At 36.3% G+C, this 25,321-nt stretch overlaps 1 protein-coding gene across 1 annotated transcript in view; it reads right to left on the reverse strand.

Moving 5' to 3' along the window:
- EPS8 (EGFR pathway substrate 8, signaling adaptor) overlaps positions 1–25,321 on the reverse strand; it is a 168,638-nt gene that overhangs the window by 120,741 nt on the left and 22,576 nt on the right. The window lies entirely within an intron of this gene.

Genomic DNA, 25,321 nt, shown 5'->3' on the forward strand with positions numbered 1-25,321 from the left:
CTTCATTCTCTCTTATACTTTTTTGCTCCCTCTTGTTATCAAGATTCAAAATTATATAGATGGAAAAGATAAAGAGGAAAGAGATCATGAACGATCAAATATTGACATATGGCACATCCCATGTTAATGCTATTTGACTTAATCCTTACAGTAACCCTGGGAAGTATTGAAAAAGCTAACATTCTAAGATTAAAACTATGATTTGAATCCATGTCTAATCCTAAATGCCTCAAAGCTACTGTATTTTACATCTTTTTAGTATTTTCTAGCATTTTATAAACTGTAAGTAAAATAGACACATTTAAGTATTTCTTCTATATAGTTGGGAACATATATTCAGCTCAAAGCCTATAAATAAACATAGTAAATAGGTTATTTAAATTGTAAACCTTTTAAAAAGTGCATGTTATTAAATGTAACCTACATCCATGTAACTTAGTGTTGTAAAATATATGTTGAATATGCATCTATCAGTTAAATATTTAAATAATCCATAAGTGGGGATATTTTTAAACACTCATAGAAAAAAATGCCAATAATAGGACAAAGACAAAGAGTTTGAATTTGTGTGTGTGTGTGTGTGTGTGTGTGTGTGTGTGTTTTGTGACTGGTTCTTGCTCTGTTGCCCAGGCTGAAGTACAGTGTCACTACCATGGCTCACTGCAGCCTCAACTTTCTGGGCTCAAACAATCTTTACAACCTGGCCTTCCAAGTAGCTAGGACTACAGGTGCATACCACAATACCCAGCTAATTTTTAAACATTTTGGAGAAAGAAGGTCTTACTATGTTCCCCAGGCTAGTCTCAAACTCCTGAGCTCAAGCAATCCTCCTACCTCATACTGCCAAAGTGCTGGGATTACAATCATGAGCCACTGTGCCTGGCTGAGTTTGTGTTTTAAACCAAAAACTACCCCTAGTACCATGTCACTTTAATGAACTGTAATAATTAACAATATTAACTTTTTTGTAACATGAGTCTAGCAGCAAGGAAAATAGACTTTGGAATAAGGGAAATGTGGATTTGAATTCCAATGCCATTAAGTTAACACTATGGAAATACTGAAGATGAGCATTTCATTCTTCTGCACACATGTTAATAAAAAATCGCTTGCCTGGAGGCCACATATATATGACAACCTCAGCAATGTCATAAAGTAAATGTAAAACCAATATGGCTAGCTAAATAGATGTCACATCCTCTATGTGCTGAACTTCTGCATTTTACAGAAGACACCCTCAAGCTTGGTTAAGATCTTATTAATAAATCTTTCCTTTTCTTTAGGTTCTAATAAAGTCAGTAAGCAAATCAATCCACAGCAGGTTAGAAGCATTAAATTTGAATTTAGGAAGCCAGGGTTGCTAGGTGTGACAGAAGGAAAGAATGGAAGAAATAAATTGGTACATTATAGGAGAAAAATAATACATATGATGCAAAGAAAAAGTCCATAAGGCATCCTGAGAGTATGTGATACAGAACCATTCAACCAAGCATATATCAATACTCTCCATGGATATACTATATTACAGCCCAAATAAACAGTATGCATAATGATGAATTTATATTCTGCTTACAAAGGATGAGATGTGCTCAATGTTTGTTTTATATTTAAAGTATTGTACTTTAATTCATATAGCTAGACAGCTAGTAAACTCACTTACATTTGAATCTGAAAAGCACACTACTAGGCAAACCTAATAAGTGAGATGTTAGTATAGATAATAGAACAACTATTAGGGGCTCAGGCCTCATAAGCAGTACCAGACAGTGTACTAAGCATAATAATGTAAGTCTCTTCTTTCAAAAAGCTCACAGCTCTATAGAAAATACCACCATAAATATCAATAAATTTTAATACTATTTGGTACTATAATCGAGGTTAACCAAAAGACAGGTAATGTTTAGTTTTCTTCTTTTATGACATTACCAGCTATTGAAGTTCAATGCCTAGACACTTTAGTTCAGAAAGGGTTGCAAAGTGTGACTTTAAAAAGGCTGAAACAAAATAGTTGAGAAAAAATATACCAAAAGCAAGACTCTGTAACATAGATTAAAAATAAGCATAAGAAGCTCCATCCCTCCTCCTTTCTATGAAAAAAAAAAAAAATGACAGCAGCAACAACTAACATCTACTGAGGGCTTACCATGTTCCAGGCTCTGCTCTAAGTGCCTTATGTATATAAACTCATTTAATCATCACAATAACCCTATGAGGGAAGTTCTATTGTTACCCTAAATTAACAGATGATAAAACTGAGGCATGAAGACACTAAATTATTTGCCCAAAGTGATGTTGCTAAGTGAAGAACTAAAACTGTAAACAGAAAGTCTGACTTCAGAGCCCATGATCTTAACTACTATGTACCTAAACATTAAAAACTTAATGATGCTACTGTGTTGTAGAAGGTAGAGTTCTCAAAGTGACTAGTGACTTTTTTAAAAAAAAGCTATTATTAAAACTGTTTCAACAGTCCTTCAACACCAATATTTTCAGTTTTTGCTCATTTACCAATATATGCTTATGATTTGCATCTATTTGCTCTATATTCCTCAGGTGCTTTTTGTAAATACATCAAAATTTTCCCTATGACTCCTGCCATTAAAAACTCAGAAACTAAGAAAGTTTTTATACAAACTTTAAAATTAGCTAAACAAATAGTAAATGAGGGGAATTCTCTCCATAGAAATATTATTTAATATATTTTAATCTTATATATAAACTATAAAAATATATATATTTCCTAGTGTTATTTCTGATAGGTAGTGTTTAATACATAGTAGCTAATATTTTAATTGTGAATATCCAACTATTATTCTGCTAATTAACATCACTTATATACTAACTAATATTAGACTCCTTTCTCAACTGCCAACAATATTTCCCATAGATGTAAATGATCATTTAGAAACACATCCACCCTGAGGGGCTAAGAAACCTTTTGTACATTGCAGCTATAAGTAGGCTTTACATAATTAACAAGATTTTGCCTATAACTCCTATTCACCTAAGTTGTGAAGATTAAGGATAAATAATATTGTTAGGAAAACTTAAAGATGGGCTTCTGTCACTTAAATGCCCAAAGTTAAGTTACATTTTCAGTATGTTTGTTGTTTGAAGGATCAATCTATACTGAAAATATAAAAATAATTCATTGAACTTACTGAAGGTCCTTCATAATAAGAAAATTCTTAGCCCTGAAGATAAAAATTAACAAAGAACAACTTCCCTTCAACTCACTTTATGCCCTAGAGCATTCTGCATGTACCTTAAAATACTTAGTTGTATTTAGTATCAGTCATTTGTTTGCATATTTGTCTCATAGTTGGAATATAAACTACAAAAGGACACCAGCCAACTTGCTTTTTGTGTAATACCAGCACCTGCAAAGTCCTAGCAGATACTTAATAAATGTTTGTTGAATCCACATACAAGCATACACCTTTACTCCAAGGACCAGATTAAATCGTTAAGCATGCCACAGTTAAATACTCCATGGTGAAGCTAGATCTACCAAACCCAGGACTCAACTCTCAAGAGACTTTCATTTTGGTCTTATTCTGACCCCTAAGTCCACGGAGGCATACCTACTACAGATTGCTCTAGTACAGCACAGACTACATCCCTAGGTTACTCTTCTAAGCCTAGAGCCTTTAACCTACAATAATAGCTAACAATCACTGATAGCACTCTGTGTGCCAGGTACAACACCAAGCACATCATATACCTCAGTTCATGTGATCTTTACAATAACCTAAGAGTAATAGGTATTACTCCCATTTTACAAGTGAAGATGCTGAGACCTTAAAGAGGTTATGAAAAGTGTTTAAAGTCCCAACATCATAGGGCAGAGGCAGGATTTGAGCCAAGTCTGTAAGACAATACAGTCCACATTTTCCACCACTGACATTCCTAAGTAGAAGATGTGATGATTAATTTTGGGTGCCAACTTCATTAGATTACGGAATACCTAAATAACTGGTATAACACTACTTCTGGGTGTATCTGTGACGATGTTTCTGGAAGACATTGGTGTGTGAGTCAGTGGACTAGAGGGGAGGATGTGCTGCCCTGAATGTGGATGTGCACCCATTCAATCAACGGGGGACCAAATGGAACAAAAAAGGTGGAGGAAGGGCAATATTCTTCCCACTCTTCCATAGTCAGGACACCCTTCTTCTACTGACCCTGGATGTTAGAACTCCAGGGTCTCTGGCTTTTGGAACCTGGAACTCACACAAGCAGCTTCCCGGGCTCTTGGGGCCTCGGCTTCCCTGGTTCACCATCAATTTCTCTGGTTCTCCAGCTTGCAAATGGCCTATTGTGGGACTTCTCGGACTCCACAGTTGTGTTAGCCAATTCCCCTACTAAACCCTTTATCATCCATCTATCTAATCTATCTTATCTATCTATCTATCTGTGTATCTATCTATCTATCCATCCATAAATACATATCCTATTGTTTCTGTCTCTGGAGAACTCTGACTAGTACAGAAGGCTACTAGTAAACAAAGCTTTTCAAAGAAGCCTCTAAAGGTCCCTTAAGGTCACTTTAGATGATTTTTAATGAGCTTTTAAAAAGCAATGTTTGTTTCCTTGTGGAAGTCTACCATTTTCAACTCTTAGATTCCCTGACACACTGGGACTCAGCAATATAGAATACAGTAACCAAAAGAAGCTACTCCGAGGTGACAGTAAAGGGTAAAAATATGCTCAAAGGAAAAGTCTGAACAGTCTAGAAATCCTGTGAGCACAACACTAGAAAAAAAAATCAGACTAGTAGATGCACAATGTTATTGCATAAAAAATCAGACTAGTAGATGCACAATCTTATCGCATTAATAACTAAAATCTTCATAGGGCTTAAAAAGTCTAGAGCACTTACAAGTATACACACCAAGTTCACTAAATGGGAAGTTCCCAGGCTAGGCGCAGTGGCTCATGCCTGTAATCCCAGCACTCTGGGAGGCTGAGGTGATCAGATATGAGGTCAGGAGTTCGAGACCAGCTTGGCCAACATGGTGAAACCCCATCTTTACTAAAAATACAAAAATTAGACAGGCGTGGTGGTGCATGCCTGTAATCCCAACTACCCAGGAGGCCAAGGCAGGAGAATTGCTTGAACCCGGGAAGCAGAGATTGCAGTGAGCTGAGATCACGCCACTGCACTCCAGCCTGGGCGAGACTCCATCTGGAAAAAATAAATAAAAAATAAAAATAAATAGGAAGTTTCTGAGGCAAAAAGCTGCCGCCAGAACATATGTGTCATGTAGATTTAATGCTAAAACTTTCATGAGAGCCAGCGGAAACAGTATAGGCTAAGGAATAAGACAGTCTCTCCCAAGTTTAAACCTCAGCTCTGCCAATTAATACATGACTTCAGGAAAGGTACTTATCAACTACTCTGAACCTCCGTTTCCAGTTATGTAAAATAGAAACAACAATACCTCCCTTGTAACAAAATTAAGAGAAGCATAGCTAATGTCTACAACCATTAAGTTGAATACATCTATGTGGACTGGTAATGACAGAAAAATGGTCAAGTTCTTTTTTTAAAAATGGTATTTTTAGTGACCCGTATGTTCAAAAACAGCAGCAGCCAAGAAACTGAACAATAATGGAGAGTTGTCCTGAAGTCCAGATTCCCAGGCCGAATTGGACTGCCTACAAAGGAGACCTTACCCAGAGAGGTATATCTAAAAAACTGCTCTTCACCAAGGTGGGTTTCATGGGCAGGCAGCCAGTACATCTGCAAGAGTCATGGGCTCAAAAGGTCCAGAACCTTGTTCTGTGGTGATTATCTTTAAACTCTTAATAATTGTATCTTTGAATTTGTGTGTTGTACACGAAGTCCAACAAGATAACAGAGCTTGGCTTAGCACTGTGGTTCATGTGCAGTCCTGCCTCCAGCCACCCCACCCTGCTAGGGACAGAAACTGGGTTGCAGAGAGGAAGTGGCCATCCCCATCCTGAGCTAGCAGTGAGATACCTAAAGTGGTATCCACTCCCAATTCATCAACCAAGTGAATTCTGGCAGGATCGTTTGCTGCAGTCAGCTTGGGGTAAAAGGGGAAAGTGACTTTCCTAGCTGGAACCTCCATATTTCATTCTGCTCTTGGCCCTGCAATTTATCTAGCCTGCCCTGACTCTGACTTCGTGATGGCAACAAAAATACTACCAACAGGAGAGGGATCTTTTAAAGTGTAAAGTCCATTGGGAAACTTTAACTACTCCAGCTTAGATAAATCAAACTGTTGCCTTTGCAACACCACATTGAGATCAGTAACACTACGTCTCAACAACTAAGGAAAAGAAACTTTCTTCTAGAGTGGAACTCAACAAGTATGGAAATAGCACTTTCTTAAAAGAGCTGACCTCTTCCTTCCTCCTTCACCCTGTGAGATACCATGTGATAGCTTCTTCCTCTGCCCCTTCCTTATTTAATTGGTCCTTCAAGAAATTTATTGAATGCAGACACTGTTCTAGATCCAGGTATACAAGGATGAACTATAAACAGGATAGTGAGTGAAACTGACCTGTAAGAATAACAATAGCTAATATTTGAGCACTTGCCAAGTAATACATGCTGCCTAAAGCACCGCTGAGAAGGAGTCTCGCAACTCTTCCAAGGTTCCAGGCTCTTTTTTAAGTGCTTTACATATTTAATAATTTAATTCTTTTAATAAGCCCATGAAGGTAAGTTGTAATACTTCCCTATTTCAGAGATAAGGAAATTGAAACATGCAGAATTTGAATAATTTGCAAATTCATACAGGTGCTAAGTGGTAAAGGCTGGTTTAAAACTTAGATAATTATAACACAGCATGATAAATGCTCAAACACAGGTTACAGGAATAGTATGAACAAGAAAAGTAAACCAAGTAGTTATGGGTAACATTAACAAATACTTTTAAAAGTCTATTGTGAACTAGCCTGAAAACTTAGCTGTCCATTATTTTTAACATTATTTGTAAAGGAAAACTCTACCTGTTTCAAAGAACTGAGTATAAAAGAACACTTTACCACCTAACTGGTTATTACAGACTAAGTTCAGTAGATATTAGTTTCCTCACTGGAGGAACAAAATAACTAGACTAGATAAGGATATCAAGTACATCACATTTGTGCGGGCACTCCCCATTCCCATAAAAGACATATAATTTATCGTTACACTCTTTAATGCTGAGCTGAACCCAGAGTTGTGGGAATTTACAACATTGCTCTAAACAGCCACTACTAATTTATAAAGTCAGCAGGGAAATGGAAACTAGGTATTATCCCTGAATTAGACAATCTCTACAGTCCCCATCCAACTCCAAAAATCTATGACTACGTATCAAAAAAACAAATCCTTTAAATCACAGAAAAAAAAATAATTTTTATTTTGTCAGGTGAGTGTAGCAATCATTGCTTGCAAAATATAGACCTCTCATTATTTACTTTCAAATCCTTGGAAATACACAAAGAGAAATTAAACAAAGACACTGCCCCATCTTTAAAATTTTCATAAACCATCTAGATAATAACTCAAGTTCTCTCCTTTTTAGTAGAAACATCAAGAGCTATTATATGTGGTTTCCCAGTACATGTAAGTTTAAAACAACAAAGGATGAATGACTAAGGCAAATATGTTGTCCAAATGAAACCAGTTAACATTATTAAACTGAACTACTTATTATCAAGACAATAAATGTGATCATGTCACAAAATCTCACAAAGCCACTCTGGAGATGGCTGAAAAAGTACATCCTTTTCTTTAACACACAGCTTTTACATGGGATTGTACATTCTACTAACACTCTTATAGGAGAAAAAGAAGCATCATACAATTATATAATCAGGCCAAAATTAATTTTTTTCAGGTGAGTTTGCCTATACCAGTTTATTAAACAAACGTTTCAGTCAGTGATGCATCTAATAGATAACTAATTTTTCCTTGAAGCAGGAGTCAAGGGGAGACTTCCTATAACTAAACTGCCCTCAGCAGTACTGTGTCAAAGGATTATATTGCATGTTATCCAACCAATAATCCTCTTTATCTGCTAAATATAATTTAACACCTAGAATATCAGCCCCACATTGTTATCTGCCTAATCAAATATTTCTCCTTGATTTCAAATTTGTTCAAAATTAAACCTGACCTTTCCCATCACAGGCTTACTCTTCAAATTTCCTCACTTATTTTAATGGCACTTCCTTTCTTCTCATCACTCTAGCCTTTGATGACTCCATCATCGCATGCCTGGATTATTAAAATGAGCTTAACTGGTCTCCTAATTTCAAATAACTTCCCCTTTGATCAATCACCGCAAGAATTTACTCAAAAAGCACTGCTTTTATTTTGGTGTCTTCTCTCTCAGAATGAACAATGGCAACACATGAGATCATATAACAGAAGAAACATTAGCTTATTAATCAAGAAGCTTGGGTTCCAGCCCCAATTCCTCCACTAACTAATTTGAGCAACTCAATTTGGTTTCCTTACCTGAAAAACAAGTCCTGGATTAAAAGAGCTCTGGAATTCCTTTCATTGAACAACAACAAATCTCTTATCCTGGAATTCATGGCCCACCATAATTTAGCTAATCAGACTCACCTAACAGCATCCCCCTAAGCATATTCTCCTACTGTCCACTACTGTTTGCATGCTCCTGAACTGGTCAGTTACCATAGCGCGCTACTAACTAGTTCTTCTTACAAAATTAACTCACCTTCCTTTCTTACCTAAACTGTTCTCAAACAGAAGGGTTAACAAGGGATTCCTTTCCTCTGTCTTTTTCTGATATTTTTAAATTCTCTACACTCAACATGTATTTTGTATGCAGGAAATGTTCAGAGAAAATAAATAAACTTTTCAAACCAGAACTACAAAAATTATCTCAATACATGAAGCCTAACCTAGTAACTCTCAATAAGATATCCTATTTTTCTTCCTAGAGATTTTATTTGCTATACCCATTTTGATATTAACTTTAAAACTTAACCTATATAAACTGTGGCTCTAATGTAAAGACTCGATACTTAATAAACTGATTTTATTTTGGTTCTTTTAAGTGCATGATTTAATTTATTAATGGTAAACTGAAGTAGATATTACATATAGCTAATATGGTTATAAGAAATTGCTTAATCTTAGTACATTAATACATTTATTCCATTTCCTAGAAACCGAATCTATTTTTCAAACCAAAAATGCACTATTTTAAGAGCAGCTGGTTAGTTCCAGTACTACCAATTCAGTAATTTTATAAGTTAAATTATTTCTGTGAAATGATTGGAGAACCCCCAATTACCATCTACAACACTGCATTAGTAAGAAAGTGGCAAGTGATCAAAAAAGCAAATTGAGGGGAGCCCAAACATATTTTCCCTTCCCCCAGCCATCATTCAGCTTACAGAAAGAAGAAATGAATGATCCAGCAATATTATCCTATTCTCCAGAATCTTCAGTGACTTCATTTCAATATAAAACAGAACATACTCCAATTTAAGAAAAAAGTAGCTGGGTGCGGTGGCTCACACCTGTAATCCCAACACTTTGGGAGGCCGAGGTGGGCAGATCATGGGATCAAGAGATCGAGACTATCCTGGCTAAAAGGCGAAACTTCATCTCTACTAAAAATACAAAAAATTAGCATGCCTGTATTACCAGCTACTCCGGAGGCTGAGGCAGGAGAATCACTTGAATCCAGGAGGCAGAGATTACAGTGAGCCAAGATCCCACCACTGCACTCCAGCCTGGGGCAACAGAGCAAGACTCCGTCAAAAAAAAAAAGAAAGAAAAAAATAATGCCTCATGCATCCAAAAAGGGCAGAGAATTTGCTATCAATAGGTCTGTGCCAAGCCCCACAACTTAATAACTCATAGTCACGTCTCAGAGCCTCTTATCCTCAGATTCCTTAACAGCAAAATGGGAAATAATCGTAACACCAGTCTTGTCTACTGCATAAGATCATTGAGAAGTAAATGATGTAATAATTTAAAATGTTTTGAAAACTTCAAAATTCTTCACAAACATCAATTAAGATATTAAGTAATTCATAAGTCAAATGCTCACCAATTTTAAGTATTCATCTGTTACCAAATAAATTCACCTGGTAGGCAAACTAAAGTGATGAGGATTAGAAAGGAAAGAATTATCCTCAATAATGTCAATTTTCTAAGTCTGGGTTTTTATACATCTTGTTTTTTTTAAGTAGGACACACAAAACTCTACAGAAACAATTTCAGTCAATTAAAAATGTCTGAACACCTACACCTTTTCTTAAAGATCTCCAGGGAGAGAAATTCCACAGCTCCCTTGGTATTTTTCACTCTGGATTTGAACAACTCAAAGTATAAACAAGGAGCTCTCATTCCTTTCATCTGATATAAAGAAAAGAAAATATGGCCGGTTGTTTCAAAATGGAATAACTCTAGATATAAAATTTTATTTTGCAACAAGTTTTCTGTCAGGTAAAGACAAAATATCCAAAGTGTAATGGACCTAAGCTTTTTCTCTTTTATTCACATATCCTCCTTAAAGGGCAAAAACATCTATTGCCTGGCCCACTTCTCACCAAAAAAAGCCTCTCCGGTTTCCCAATTTTCATAATGGAATGCTAACTTTGACACTTGCTAATCCAAAATGTAAAACATATGGCCTTCTCTTCCTTCCTTACCATAGAACATCAGCACTTTATGCACTTGTCAAATGTTAACGTTAAACTCGACAAAAGCAAATACTGAGACAACTGATACAAGAGATAATTTAAGGGCCTTTTAACTATTTTTGTCAAGATCCATCCTAGTGTTCTTTTGGAAGAGCTAAGAACTGTATTAACTTCACTGTTCATAAAATGTATTGATTACCTGACTGTTTAAAGTTATGCCTTAGGCTCTCACTAAGGGCCAATATAAGAAATGAGTAATTAAAATAAAATTTTTATTCTGGTTTCCAACACTGTCCAATAGGTTTTTCAATACATCTTTTAAATATCCTTTTACAGTACTTGCTGTCTGTGGCATTTTATTGACAATTCATACATCATAATTTATTGAAATTCTTATTTGCTTGTCTATCACCTACCCTGGACAGTATCATCAAAAGCAGGAAGGTCTTGTTCAACATTATTTCTCAAATGCTGAGCAAAGGGCCTGCACATAATAAAGCTCAATAATCATTTGCTTAAGAATAAATCATGTATTATAATTTGTTTCCAAGATATATGTTCAGTCCAAAATAGAAAATAATTTCCTTACAATAAACCACATCTTCCTCATTATTCATTAAAATCAAATATAAAGTTAAGTGATTATATGTTGAGATTACGGATATTTTTTGTTTTCTAGCATTAGTTAGAGAATATTAGTTGTGCTTCCACACACCAATAAGCCTAAAATAAATCAATTCCTTATGTAAACAAAATCTAGTAGACTATTGTAATTAATCTAAGAAAAATGAATCTCCTTCCGTAGAACAGTTACACTTCAGAAACTCAAAGCGTACTGCCTTTTGCCCCTTTTGTCCAAGATTTCAGATAACTTTCCTCTGTTTCTTCCTGCTGAGGACAACTGCCTTGAGAATTAGACTCTATCTTTCTAAACCTGCTGGGTGCTTAGATAAAGGTAAGAAGAAACTGAGGAGCCAGGAGTGACAATGATCTCCCACCCTGTAGAGGATACACCTGCCACTCCAGTGTTCAGTGAGTGTCTGCCATGGTCCTGCCCTAATTCCAAATCCAGTTTTAGTTCATAGCTGGCAAAGCAATTGTCCTTGAAAAGCAAGCTTGTCCTTATATTCCATCCTATGACAGACATACATGCACATGAGCACACACACATACAAAAAAAATTCTCCTATTTATATATGAAACAATACTTACTGCAATCCAAGGCGCTTTGATCCCATAAGCAGTCTAAGCATTCAATGAAGATAAAACCTATAAAAGAAATTCCTTTACATGTGTCTATCAAGATAAACTCCCCCCACTCAATTTAAGCCTTTGGGTTGTACTCTAGATAGGTTTCATTTTCCCAGAATCATAGTGTTTGAAAAGTATACATCTTTATGGTCTAATATGGACAATGCTGAATTGCAGAAGAACATGTAGATGAAGAAATGAATCTGACACCTGGAAATATTCACTCTGGTGCCTAGATTCAAGGAGCCTCAAGCAGTGAGTAATTGCTTAACACCAACCACAGGATGCTGAAGTAAACCAGTGAGAATGAAAACAGTGGATGCTTTTCATCACTTTGTTGAGTACTTGAAACCAGAGCTATTATTCATATGATACTGAATAGAAACACCCTTCCAGCATTGCTGTGTATAAACATGTTGACTATCCATAAAGCAATTTTTAAAGACCATGTTTTAGAAACATATCCACCAATTAAGATTCTGGATTTATATTAACTCAAAAAAGAAGCATCTTATGTTAAAATATCTCTTCTTTTTTCAGCATCAAAAGGATTTTCTTTCTGAATCCTTCAGCTCAAATTACAGTATACTGTAAGAACAGAATTCTTAGTATATTAGTAAAAGTAAATGTTAAGATACAGAAGGACCGTTTCTCTCTTTGTCACAATAAGGACCAAGTCCTTAGTTCAGCATTCAAGAATCCACATGTCAACTTCTGCCTTCTAGTCTTAACTCCACTGATCCCAACATTTATTCATTCATTTTGGCAAAAAAAAAAAAAGAAAAAAAAAATGGCACTACAACAATAAACAAGGCTACAATGATCCCAGTCCTAAAAGCCTCACATTCAAGTGTCCTCCAGACAAACCAATCAATTAGTGTGCCCCCCCAAACACTTATTCAACAAATATTTAATGGATAGATTAAATACTGGAGAGTTTCAGATACTAGGGATAGAGCAGTAAACAAAGGGACAAGATTTTTTGCCTTTACAAAGGTCACTACCTGGTGAATGAAAGAATATACCTGTCCTTTGTACTTTTATGCTTTGTTCATGCCATTTCCCTCTCTCCTCCATGCCGCCTCTATACTTTCCCTTCTCCTTAGTATCCTTCTTACCATATTCTACTTGTACTATAGTTCAGACAACATGTCAGACCTTAACTAGACTTCTGATGAAGACACTGAGACTCAAGCAGGAGTTAAATCTGGCATGTGTGTAGGCATGGGTGTGAGGGAGGTGGAGAGCCAGCAAAGTGTAGAAAATCAAGGAGGATTAAGAGATTCTGGGCAGGTTTCTAAGGCCAAGGCAAAGAGCCAATACAGGAAATCAGTGACTGGATTTGAGGTATAGTTGAGAATTTCATCATACAAGTAAGACAGAAGGCCAGTTATCAGACTGGGACACAAAGTTAATATAGAATCAGTAGCAATGGTGCTTGATATCAAGAAAGCAGCTCCTAATTATAGCTATTAAAATTCCCCTAAAGACAGAGCTGGCCCCTCTAGCCTAGCTTGAGCCTTTAAGCAGGAGTCAAATATTCCCAGCAATGGAATTAAAAGAAATTCAGGGGCCCAGAATCAGAAACATTATTATACTGAGCCCCTAGATTATTCGAGTAAATAAAAAATGTCTTTATAATTGTAATAACTAATGGTTCTGATTTCCCTTCTCTTTTCTGCTCAGGAGGCAGAGGAGATGGGCCTGAGAAGTTATATCCTGACAGTGAAGATGTTACTAATGATAATGTTGTCATGATAAAAATAATAGTAGAAAAGTTAATGGTAATAATGGTAATAATCATAACACCTCTTTATATTTATCAATCGCTTAACACCTTAAAAATTCTTTTGAGGCCAGGCACAGTGGCTCACGCCTGTAATCCCAGCACTTTGGGAGGCTGAGGCGGGTGGATCACGAGGTCAGGAGATGGAGATTATCCTGGCCAACATGGTGAAACCCCGTCTCTACTAAAAATACAAAAATTAGCTGGGCATGGTGATACGTGCCTGTAATCCCAGCTACTCAGGAGGCTGAGGCAGGAGAATTTCTTGAACCAGGGAGTCAGAGGTTGCAGTGAGCCAAGACTGTGCTACTGCACTCCAGTCTGCTGACAGCGAGAGACCCCATCTCAAAAAACAAAAACAAAAAAAGTTTGAATCCAGTATCTCATTTCATTGTCATAAAATCCTAAGAGAAAGCAAGGCAAGAACCATCACTTTCCTAATGGCATCAGCAACATTAGTTGCATCATTTCAGTTACATTATGGCAAAAGGGGCATTTGTAGGATAACTATCATTTATTTATAGCTTTGTGGCTTAAAGAAAGGTGACTCAGGCAGCAACTAGATCCCTCAGAAATAAGGATATCTCTTTGAGTTACAAATCCAGTGCTGAACAAGAGACCCTGGACAGGGCCACAGCAGGAAGAAACGTACCACCCCATCAGCCCTGCCCCCTGCAACATACCAAAGTAATTTTGCTTTGTTTAGAAACATGTATGTGTCTCTGAAACATTATCCAGAAAATTCCTAGATGTTTCTTACTTTTAAAAATAAGATAAAAATTAAATAAAATTGTAAGAATGCTACCAGTAATGCATCATAACCATAGAAATCAAAGCTGGTATGAAAATGGAAGATCTCTAAAAATGAAGCTCTGTGGAATGACAAGGTCTTTGTTTCTTTTTCAGAATTCCTTTTTGGTGCCTTCACATAGCTCCAACTACATTTCAGACCGGACAAATCGTAAGACCTGTAAATGCTATTGCTGTTACCATTATTAGGTAAGGCATACCTGAGTCCCATCAGATTCAGTGGATATACATTTCCATTTGAGGGAGACCTTGGATGTTCATTTCCATATTATGCATGTTACAAAGACAACACGTACTAAAACTATTTAATTCATGTTCATCTTAAAAGTATTTCTAGTGATCAAAATAATGACATGAACTATACCACTTCAATCTCATTCAAATCTGCCCATTTCCTCTCTCATGTTCACTTCAGAAGCTCTGTTTATATTCAAGAGTATGGTGTTAAATAAATTCCACTCCTGAATTTTATTGAGTAATTTGATGCCTTCATACTACCAATAAACTATATTTTTTAAAAAACAAATATAAACAAAATCATGTAAACATTAAGTAACAAAGAAGGCAATTACTGTTTCCACAGGGTCACTCATGCAAGAAAAGGGACAGCTGGACATTTCATCCTAGACCTGAGGAGGTGAGAAAAAGGCCAGAGCCAATGGTTCACCTGCCAGGCCGCCATCTGGCTTGGGACCAAACAGAACAACAGAGCCTGGCAAAAGAGTCACTGTGTTGTGCCTCCAACTGGGCATGGGCTTTATCCCAATGGACACTCTTCGGGTTCACAGTTTCACACCATTCTTCTTGGCATGAATTCTCTCTGTGCCAGGGAAAGTGAAGGGAAGATTCTGTCACATTAAGTGTTGGCCTGACCTCAATTAAGACACTTGTTCCATTTGGAAAAAAAAAAAAAAGAGTTTAAATGACTTCTGTTCTATAACTCCCAGAGTCCAGAACCCAAACCAAAACTATAAGCAGAGGAAGGAAAAGATGGAGCTGGCAGGAGTTATGAGCTTGGCAGGAAAGGGGAAAGCAGGGATGGAAATCTTGAATCTCTTCACACCACACCATTTTAAATTTGAAATACAGGGGGAAAAACAAGAAAAATGAGTCACATAATAACATATTCCTGTTTCATTTAGTAGCTGATCTGAGGATTTCATAGTTGGCATGGCTTGAAAGCAAGTAAGGAATAAGTGAATAGGTATTCATCCTTCGACCCTGTGCAAACAGAGCAACAGTCACATATGCTACCAGAGATAAAGAGATCCAGAGAACTCTCAAACCCTTTTTCCATAACTGGAAATTCTTTTTCCTTTCTTTGAACACCCAACTTCGGGTGTTCCAAGTAAATGGTCTACACGATTTCACTAAAAATGTGAATGAAATTTGTGAAAGAAACAAACAAAAAAGTCTCTACAATATTAGTTTACAAAATTAGAAAAACAATATTAGCTCCCTTTTTCCACCAAGTGTTAGATACAGGAATGTAGGCTGGCTGAGCAATGTGTACTGTGATGTTGTGATATGACAAGGCCAGCACAATCATTAAGCTCCCTGGGCATTTCTGCCACCCGGTTACTTTCTACTCCACCTCTCCAAGGTATAAAGGGAAGCAGTGCTGCTTCCCCTCTGAAGCCTAAGCCCTGTAACTGCAAATCAAAATACCACCTTGGCCTAATGGGCACATACCCAGAACACTGTCCAGTGGTCAGATCAGTTTGATCCTAGTGGTTAAAGATGTCAGGAGAGAAGCTGAACAGAGATTACATTTATCAAAGGTGCATACAGACGACATCACTCATCTAGAGGCACACTTTCAGAGCCTCTGCAAAGTCTACCAGCCAATTCCTTCTGTTTTCAAGTTGCTGGAAAATCAAGTGCTAATCCTTGACACTTAGAAGTATTCATCTTGGACCCACCTGAAGCAGTGGTCTCTTTCTATGGGATTCCTCCTTGGCAAATCCTTAAACTGGTCTCTCTATCCTAAGTACCCAAACCCATACCTCCACTCCAAAATTTAGCTTTCTCTCCACCCTCCTCCCTTCCTGTCTGCCACTGTTCAAAAGTATTCCTCCAATGATTCCTTCCTGTCACTACATTAACTCTTTACTATGCAGAATTGTACACTTTCCAAAACTCGTTTGTATTTTGATTGCTCCTTCCCCAGCTAGATAGGATTACTCTTACATCTTCCTACAATTCTGAAGCAGCTCTAATCACATCTTCCCTCTGTATAAAGATATAACAGCATTTTTACTTGGTAACAGTTGTAGTCTGACTTAATTTACTAAACTGTTGATTGATTTATTCACTCTTCTATGGAGTTTTTCCTGTAACCAGTTACTTGGGAAAAAGTGTTGCCAAATATTCAGTCTGGGAGCAAGTAACAGGTGAAACTGTAGAGCCTACAAAGAAATTAAGTATCATGAGTTTGACGACATTAGCAAAGTAGTCTAACCAACAGGGTTTTACCAGAAGGAGAAAACAATGAAATAAATGGATGTATTTATTCTTCTTTGTCTTAAATTATATGTTCTATCAAGAAATTCAAATAGAATTTGGGACAGAAAAATATAAGTAAATTTGCACTATCAAACCAAAAACAAATGAAAAAGTATTTCTTTATTCTTACATTCCAGAACTGAATAAACAAACACAATAGAAAACTATAGTTGCATATTGGCAGAACAAACTTTAAAGGTTCTATATAGTTAACTTTGATGCAATTTTTCGTAAGCATGCAACCAGTATTAAAAAGCATGGTTCATCTACATAGAATTCACCCAATCAACAACTATTTAGGGCACTATGTTAAATAGTAGCATAGTTCCTTAATACGTTGTACCCTATATTTTTTGAAAAAAATCATACAACAGTGTCCTGACAGCCTTCACTTTCACAGACATTCATTTAGTTCACTATTTCTTATTTACATAAGAAAAAATGTGGAACATGGCAGATCTATATCTTCAGAAAAAGATACATTCAAATCCCTAAACTACAGGACTAAGAGAACTTATAAGAGTGCACTTAAAATGTGTTTTCTTTTATTTGTATATGATAAGAAAATAATTCAGAAAACAGCATTGACTAGCCTTGGGAGACTAGAGTCTACAGTCATCATAATAACATCATTTTAGTCTTTTGGAAAATAAAAGCTTTTCAGTTGAATCATCTTGAAATACAAATTATGTATTACCCAATCTACCCCCTTTGAATGCCATTCATGTTAGATTTCATCCATAAGCTCCAAGTGGATAATTATCACATCTCATACATTTTATGTCCCTAGTAACTGTAATAGAAACCTAATAATATTTATTAAATCAGGCTACAAAATGAAGAGATTCAATAAAATAATTTCTAAAATTGTTTCCATTTTTAAATCCCCTCAAAACAATGGTGTAGAGTGAAATGTTCTTGACAAGAAACTTGATGGAAACTGATCCTATCCAAAATTAAACTTTCCTTCAGATTGCATATCAATAACAAAGAGATAAACGTATTGATTTAAGAAGAAGAGATGGATGGGGTAAGGTGGTTTATGCCTGTAATCCTGGCACTTTGGGAGGCCAAAGCGGGTGGATCACGAGGTCAGGAGATCAAAACTATCCTACCCAACATGGTGAAACTTCATCTCTATTGAAACATACAAAAATTAGCTGGGCATGGTGGTGCATGCTTGTAGTCCCAGCTACTCAGGAGGCTGAGGCAGAAGAATCGCTTGAACCCAGGAGGCGGAGGTTGCAGTGTGCCAATATAGCGCCACTGCACTCCAGCCTGGCAAGAGAGCAAGACTCTATCTCAAAAAAAAAGAAAAAAAAGATAAAGAGATGAAGTGGCCATCACTTAAGTGATCAAGTGTCATCGGTAATAAGTCACACTGACATTACATGCCCCCTAATGTGATGCAATAGGAAATGCAGACCATCATTTATGTAGTACTCTTGTCATATTGTTTAACCTGTGCATTAGTTATTTATTGCTCCATAATAAATTCCTCAAAACTTAGCAGCTTAGAAAAACAATAGTTTAGGTACAAGCTCTCACAGTTTCATTGAATCAAAAATTTTGACAGATCTCATCTGGAATAGCTGTCTCCTCCCCATGCCTACTCAACTGGAAGACTCAAAAGCTGGGAGATGGAATCATTTGAAGGTCCATTCACTGTCAGCTTGAGACTTTAGCTGGAGTTGTGTAACGTCTTCACCTCTAGGCTTCCTCATCGTGTGGTGACTAAGTTCCCAGTGTCAGCATCCCAGGAAACTGAGCCAGTCATAAGTCACATAGCATGACTTCCACCTTACTTCATTGGTCAGCTGTCAGTCACAAGCCCTTACCCACATCCAAGGAGAGCAAAGACCCCACCTCTCAGCTGCAGGAATGTCAGTCACATTTTTTAAAAAGGATGTGAGATAGGCTAAGTATCTTAGTGCAGCTATTTTTGCAAGATACAATCTGCCACAACCTCAATCTAATAATGAAGAAATAAGACATATCTATAACATAGAACACTGAACAAGAAAACTGGCCTGAACTCTTCAAAAAACCAATTTCACAAAAGACAAAAGAGGTGGTGTACATTCTATATCTGTCCAATAGAACTTTCTGTGATAATGGAAACAGTCCATGTTCATGCTGTTCAATAGAGTATCCATTAGTCACATATGACCAGTGAGCACTTGAAATGTTGCTAATATGTAAGGAACTGAATTAAATTTTAATCAATTTCAATTTCACATGTGTCTAGTGGCTACTATACTGTACAGCACTGGTACAGATTAAAGAAGGCCTGTTCTAAAGAGACAAGATAACTAAATGCAACACATTGGCCTTGATTGGATCCTAGCTTAAACAAACAATAGAGCTATGAAGGCAGTTTTCAAACGATTGCAGAAATTTGAAAATAGACTGTATAGCTGATGATAGTATTCAATTAGTGCTAAAATTTTTGAGTACGAAAGTGACATAGTGGTTATGTAGGAGAATGCCCTTGTTCTTAGAAGATATATAATCAGTAATGAAGTGCCTTAATGTCTGCAGCCTATTAAAAATGGTTGGGGGCAGGGAAGTATATATACATGTATACATGGGGGTGAGGAAGAACAAATTCAAATACAGCAAAATGCTAATAATCAATGAATGTGGATGAAGCATATATGGCTGTTCACTGTACTATTCAATGCTTCTACAGATTTTTTAATTTTTTCAATTACATGATGCAGGGGAATTAAACTCTCTCCCTTCTCCAATACCTCTTATATAAACCACATTATCATAGCTTATGTGTTAATATTTTATAAGATGGTATTGTTATATCCCCTATATTTTCTTTTGGATTTCATAGTAACCAACAGAGTGCTATAATACACTAAAAATGCCCCAAAAAACATGTTTTGATTAACTGATTTTAAAAGAAACATCTATTAATTCCATTGGGAAGCTCAATGATTTCTTGTCAAATAAAGGTATATTATGCTTTGAAGGCAGCAATTAGCTATACTTCCATAATTTTGATCTGATTCAACACACCATTTTATGCAATAAAAATTATAATGACCACCCACTATATTTAATATTTATCCATTAAGAAAGATACTAGCATTGACAAATTAAACCTTTATGTATTAGAAAGTCTCCAGTCTCTTAAACTTCAGTAGGGAAAACACAATTCCAATTGTGCTTTCATTATAAAATTATAGTTACAGATAGACCATACGTTACGTCACAAAACAAGTCTCAAAACATTCAGAAAACTTCAAATAATATCAAGCATCTTTCCTGACCACAAGGGAATGAAACAAGAAATCAGTAACAAGAGAAATTTTGGAAAATAGCTAGAGCAATCAGACAAGAGAAAAAAAGGAAAGAGGGGAGGGAAGGGGAGGGGAGGGGAGGGGATAGGAGAGCAGAAGAGCGGAGAGGCATACGAAAAGGTGCTCAACATCATTGATCATCAGAGAAATGCAAATTAAAACTACAATGAGGCAAGGCATGGTCCCAGCACTTTGGGAGGCACAGGCAGGTGGATCATGAGGTCAAGAGATCGAGACCATCCTGGCCAACATGGTGAAATCCTGTGTGTACTAAAAATACAAAAATTATCTGGGAGTGGTGGCATATGCCTGTAGTTCCAGCTACTCGGGAGGCTGAGGCAGGAGAATCACTTGAACCCGGAAGGTGGAGGTTGCAGTGAGCTGAAATCACGCCACTGCTCTGCAGCCTGGCAACAGAGCGAGACTCTGTCTCCAAAAAAAAAGAAAAGAAACTACAGTAAGATATGATCTCATGCCAGTTAAAATGGCTTTTATCCAAAAGACAGACAATAACAAATGCTGACAAGGATGTAGAGAAAAGGGAACCCTTGTACAGTGTCAGTGGCAATGTAAATTAGTTCAATCACTATGCAGAATAGTTTGGAGGTGCCTCAAAAAACTAAAAGTAGAGCTACATTATGATCCAGCAATTCCACTGCTGGGTACAGACCCAAAATAAAGGAAAGCAATGTATCAAAGGGATATCACACTCCCATATTTGTTGCAGCACTGTTCACAATCACCAAGATTTGGAAGCAACGTAAGTGTCCATCAACAGATGAATGGATAAAGTAAACGTGGCACTTATTCACAATGGAGTACTATTCATAAAATACAATGACATCCTGTCATTTGCAACAATATAGGTAGAACTAGAAATCATTATGTTAAGTTAAATAAGCCAGACACAGAAAAACATCGTATGTTCTCAATTATTTGTAGGATCTAGAAATCAAAACAATTAAACTCATGGAGAGACAGTATAGAAGGGTGGTTACCAGAGGCTGGGAAGGTGGAGTGGGGGTATGGTTAATGGGTACAAAAAAATAGTTAAAAAGAATAAGTAAGACCTAGTATTTGAAAACACAACAGGGTGACTATAGTCAATAATAATTTAATTGTATATTTTAACCTAATTAAAATAGTATAATTGGATTGTTAGTAATACAAAGGATAAATGCTTGAGGAATACATACCCCATTTTCCATGACGTGATTATTATACATGGTATGCCTGTATCAAAACATCTCATGTACCCCCATAAATATATACACTTTTTTTGTACCCACAAAAAGCAAAAATACATAATTTAAAAAAAAAAAACATTAAATGAAAGATTATGGTTAGTATTACTCATACAGGCTTATATTTTAAAATAGGATATGTCGCTTGTGTTTTTTTTTTCTAAGACAGACTATAATCATACCTGGATAGGAAGGAAAATGAGTGTGTATTCTAATGCTTAATATGAAGCATTAGCATAATCAAGGGAAAGGAAAATACCTGGATAGAAGAGAAAATGAGTGTATATGCTAATGTTCGATATCTGGGTTCAAACACTAAACTTTCCAAGTTGGTAAAAAATACAAAGCAAGGCAATAAAATAAGGAACAAAATGTTCAACAACCCTAAAGGATAGCACATGTGGGTCAATTCCAAAATAAATGGAGAAACTACACTAATCAGAGAATGCAGAAAGAACCTGACCATTGCCTTAGTCTTCTGACATGTATGTTTGCAGCAATAGAATAAGAGGCAGAGGAGAGCTGACAGCAAGGCAATTTACCATCCTACACCACAGTGACTGTGCCAGCTTCATAACAAGGAGCCTCTGTTCCTTAATGGAAAAGACTCACAGATTCTCAACTTTAAATAGTATTTATTAAGAGAAGTATGCTGCTCTTATCTAGATGATAAAATTAGAAAAAAATTAAACTCCCAAGGCTATATATGCACATGTTACAAAGCACTCTCCTTTCTCCATCCTATTTCAGCCTGGTATGAAATTTTTATGTAGCCCTCCTAGCCAGTGTTCTACTCTAGACATCAAAATCACAAATTCCAGAATCATTTCACACACAGAACATATCTATCCGATGCCTCTCCCCCTAATTTATGTCCCCATAATTGTTTTACAAAAATATATAAAAATTAATTATCTCTCAAGTAGATTTCTTGCTATTATGAAAACTATGACTTGTTTTTCATTCACGACAATGCTCGACATGGTATTCATATAAAGTTGGAATTTGAAAAATATATCAGTGTATTAGTATGTTCTCACACTGCTAATAAAGACATACCCAAGACTAATTTATAAAGGAAAGGAGGATTAATGGACTCACATATAACTAGGGAGGTCTCAAAATCATGGCTGAAGGCAAAAGAGGAACAAAGTCACATCTTACATGGCAGCAGGCAAGAGAGCAGGGCAACTCCCCTTTATAAAACCATCAGATCTCCTGAGACTTATTCACTGTCACAAGAACAGCACAGGGAAGACCCACCCCCATGATTCGATTACCTCCCACCGGGTCCCTTTCACAACACATGGGAATTATGCGAGCTACAATTCAATATGAGATTTGGGTGGGGACACAGTGAAACCATATCAATCAGTAAAGTTAGAAGGAGCTGAATGAGAAGTCAAGAGACAATCTGTTAAAGTCAACAAGGTTCCAGGCAAATTAAGAAATATTCCAGCATCAGCAGGAGAGAGGCAATATATCAGACAAAAGTTATCAGAACCAAGGACTGATTTTATGTAAACTGTAAAACCAACAGGCCTTTGAAGATCTTTTCTCTCTCTAAATCTATGATTATACAGCCTAAAGATTTTATTTTCAGGGCTTGATGAAACTTCAGCTAGATAATGTAATATCTGAACCTTTGAAGCCAGAAATTATACTTTATCAATTTAACTCTTTTCAGTCAATAACTATGTCTGATATCAGCAATTCTGAGGTGCTAGATCTTAGGGAAAGGGAAAGATTCAGTTAAGACAATTTAAGTAAAACCTTGACCTCTTCTTCCTTTAAGCTGTTGTCTTGAGGTAAGAACATCAGGTCTCATGCTTTCTGGGGAATGAGGATCTAGTACAAGTAACTCAATAAAAAACAAGTAGTACTTACAACCACTTTAACTAAGTATTAACAATGTTAAGTACAATATCACTCTCCAAAAACAGAAGACCATTATCACTTTCCATTAAATTATTTTATATTGAAAGTCAGAACTTTTCTATAAACTGAGATTAATCACTGTTCAATGATATCTATTAGGTTATAAATGACCTTAGAAGCCCTTGAAGTTATGGGATCATAGCCAACTTAGAATTCCCAGAGAAATCCAAAAAAAAAAGGAGCAAAGCCAATTTTTAGCATTTTAAAGCTTTTTCAGTTTGCAGATCAAAACTCATGTCAGCCAGACTTTAACAAAAGAACCTGAAAATAGTACCTAAATGAAACAAAATAAGCCTTTCTCCCAAAAAGTAATGCCTAGTAATAGTTCCTTTACTTCATACATTACTTGAATACAATAAACTGTAGACTACAAGTAAAAGTCTCATGTATAAATACTACCAAGGGGCATGGGTGTGCAAATCCATACTTGCATTTCTACCCATAACAACTGGTAATTTTTACATGCTGCTCAAACAGATGTTACAGAAACCAGATGTTAAAGAGTTTGAAAAACAGTCCATTGCTGGGGGCAAAAATAAATAAAGGAAAAAAACAACACCAGAGGCACCCAAAAAGAGAGAAGACAGGATCAAGAAACTGTACCCCTTCAGCAGCTTTCAGTAAGGAAAAAAATTATAATTATTAAAATCATGAGATACTGAAATTATTGGGGCTACAGAAGAATAACTAAACAAAAACATGCCAATAGAAATTGGAGAAAGAGATTTCTTCAGAAAAGTAAACTGTGTAGTAAATTAGTGTTGGAAGTGATTTTGAAAATGTCTAGAGGGAGTTAAAGGAATTAACTCTACAGGGAGTTAAAGTCTTGTAAAAGGCAATAGTATTTTGGTTTTGACACATATCTACATTTGGAGAAAAGTTTTAACAGAGAAGAAAATACTCTTCAGTAATTTGTTTCAGTGTTGAAAAAAAAAAAAGAAAGAAAATTTTGGCCGGGCGTGGTGGCTCACGCCTATAATCCCAGCACTTTGGGAGGCCGAGGCAGGTGGTTTACCTGAGGTCAGGAGTTTGAGACCAGCCTGGCCAAAACGGTGAAACCCTGTCTCTACTAAAAATATAAAATATTAGCCAGGCGTGATGTCGAGGGCCTGTAGCTGAAGCAAGGAGCTGAAGCAGGAGAATTGCTTGAACCCAGGAGGCAGAGGTTACAGTGAGTCAAGATCACACCATTGCACTACAGCATAGGCAACAACAGCAAAACTCTGTCTCAAAAAACAGGATAGCTTTAAGGAAAAAAAAGAATATAATAATAATGACCATGAGACCCTTATCCTAGTTAAAGCTAAATGAAATTGACTTTCATCCAGACATAAGTATATAAAGTAAGACTCTATGGGGTCATTCAAACAGATGTCTAACTTGATTCTTTGAAATAAGCCAAAATCAGTCATTACTACCAAAAGGAATGAGTCTAAATTCTATAAGTATCCATAACTACATTTGCTCTATCTTCAAACAACAGGTCTCACATTTTAAGATTCTCAGATTTATACTTTTGACAAATTCCATAAGCCAGTCAAATAGCAATCTCTGATATTTAAATATATATATATATATGTAGACAATGATGATGGTGGTGGTGATGGTAATGATGATGGAGACAAATAATGACAGCAACTAACACTGAGTGTGGGCCTGGCAAAGAGCAGCTAAAAATAAGAGATTGTATGACTACTTCTAATATTCCACTCAAAAAATAATTCTTTCTATGGTGAAGGAAACCTAAAGGATATTGTTCAAAATATATCCATGTTTAATAAGTTTACAAATCGGAAGGTAAAAACATAGACAGAACCACAGAG

Source organism: Aotus nancymaae, unplaced genomic scaffold (assembly GCF_030222135.1).
Source record: "Aotus nancymaae isolate 86718 unplaced genomic scaffold, 86718_ANA_hifiasm-v0.15.2.pri h1tg000016l, whole genome shotgun sequence".
NCBI lineage: Eukaryota > Metazoa > Chordata > Mammalia > Primates > Aotidae > Aotus > Aotus nancymaae.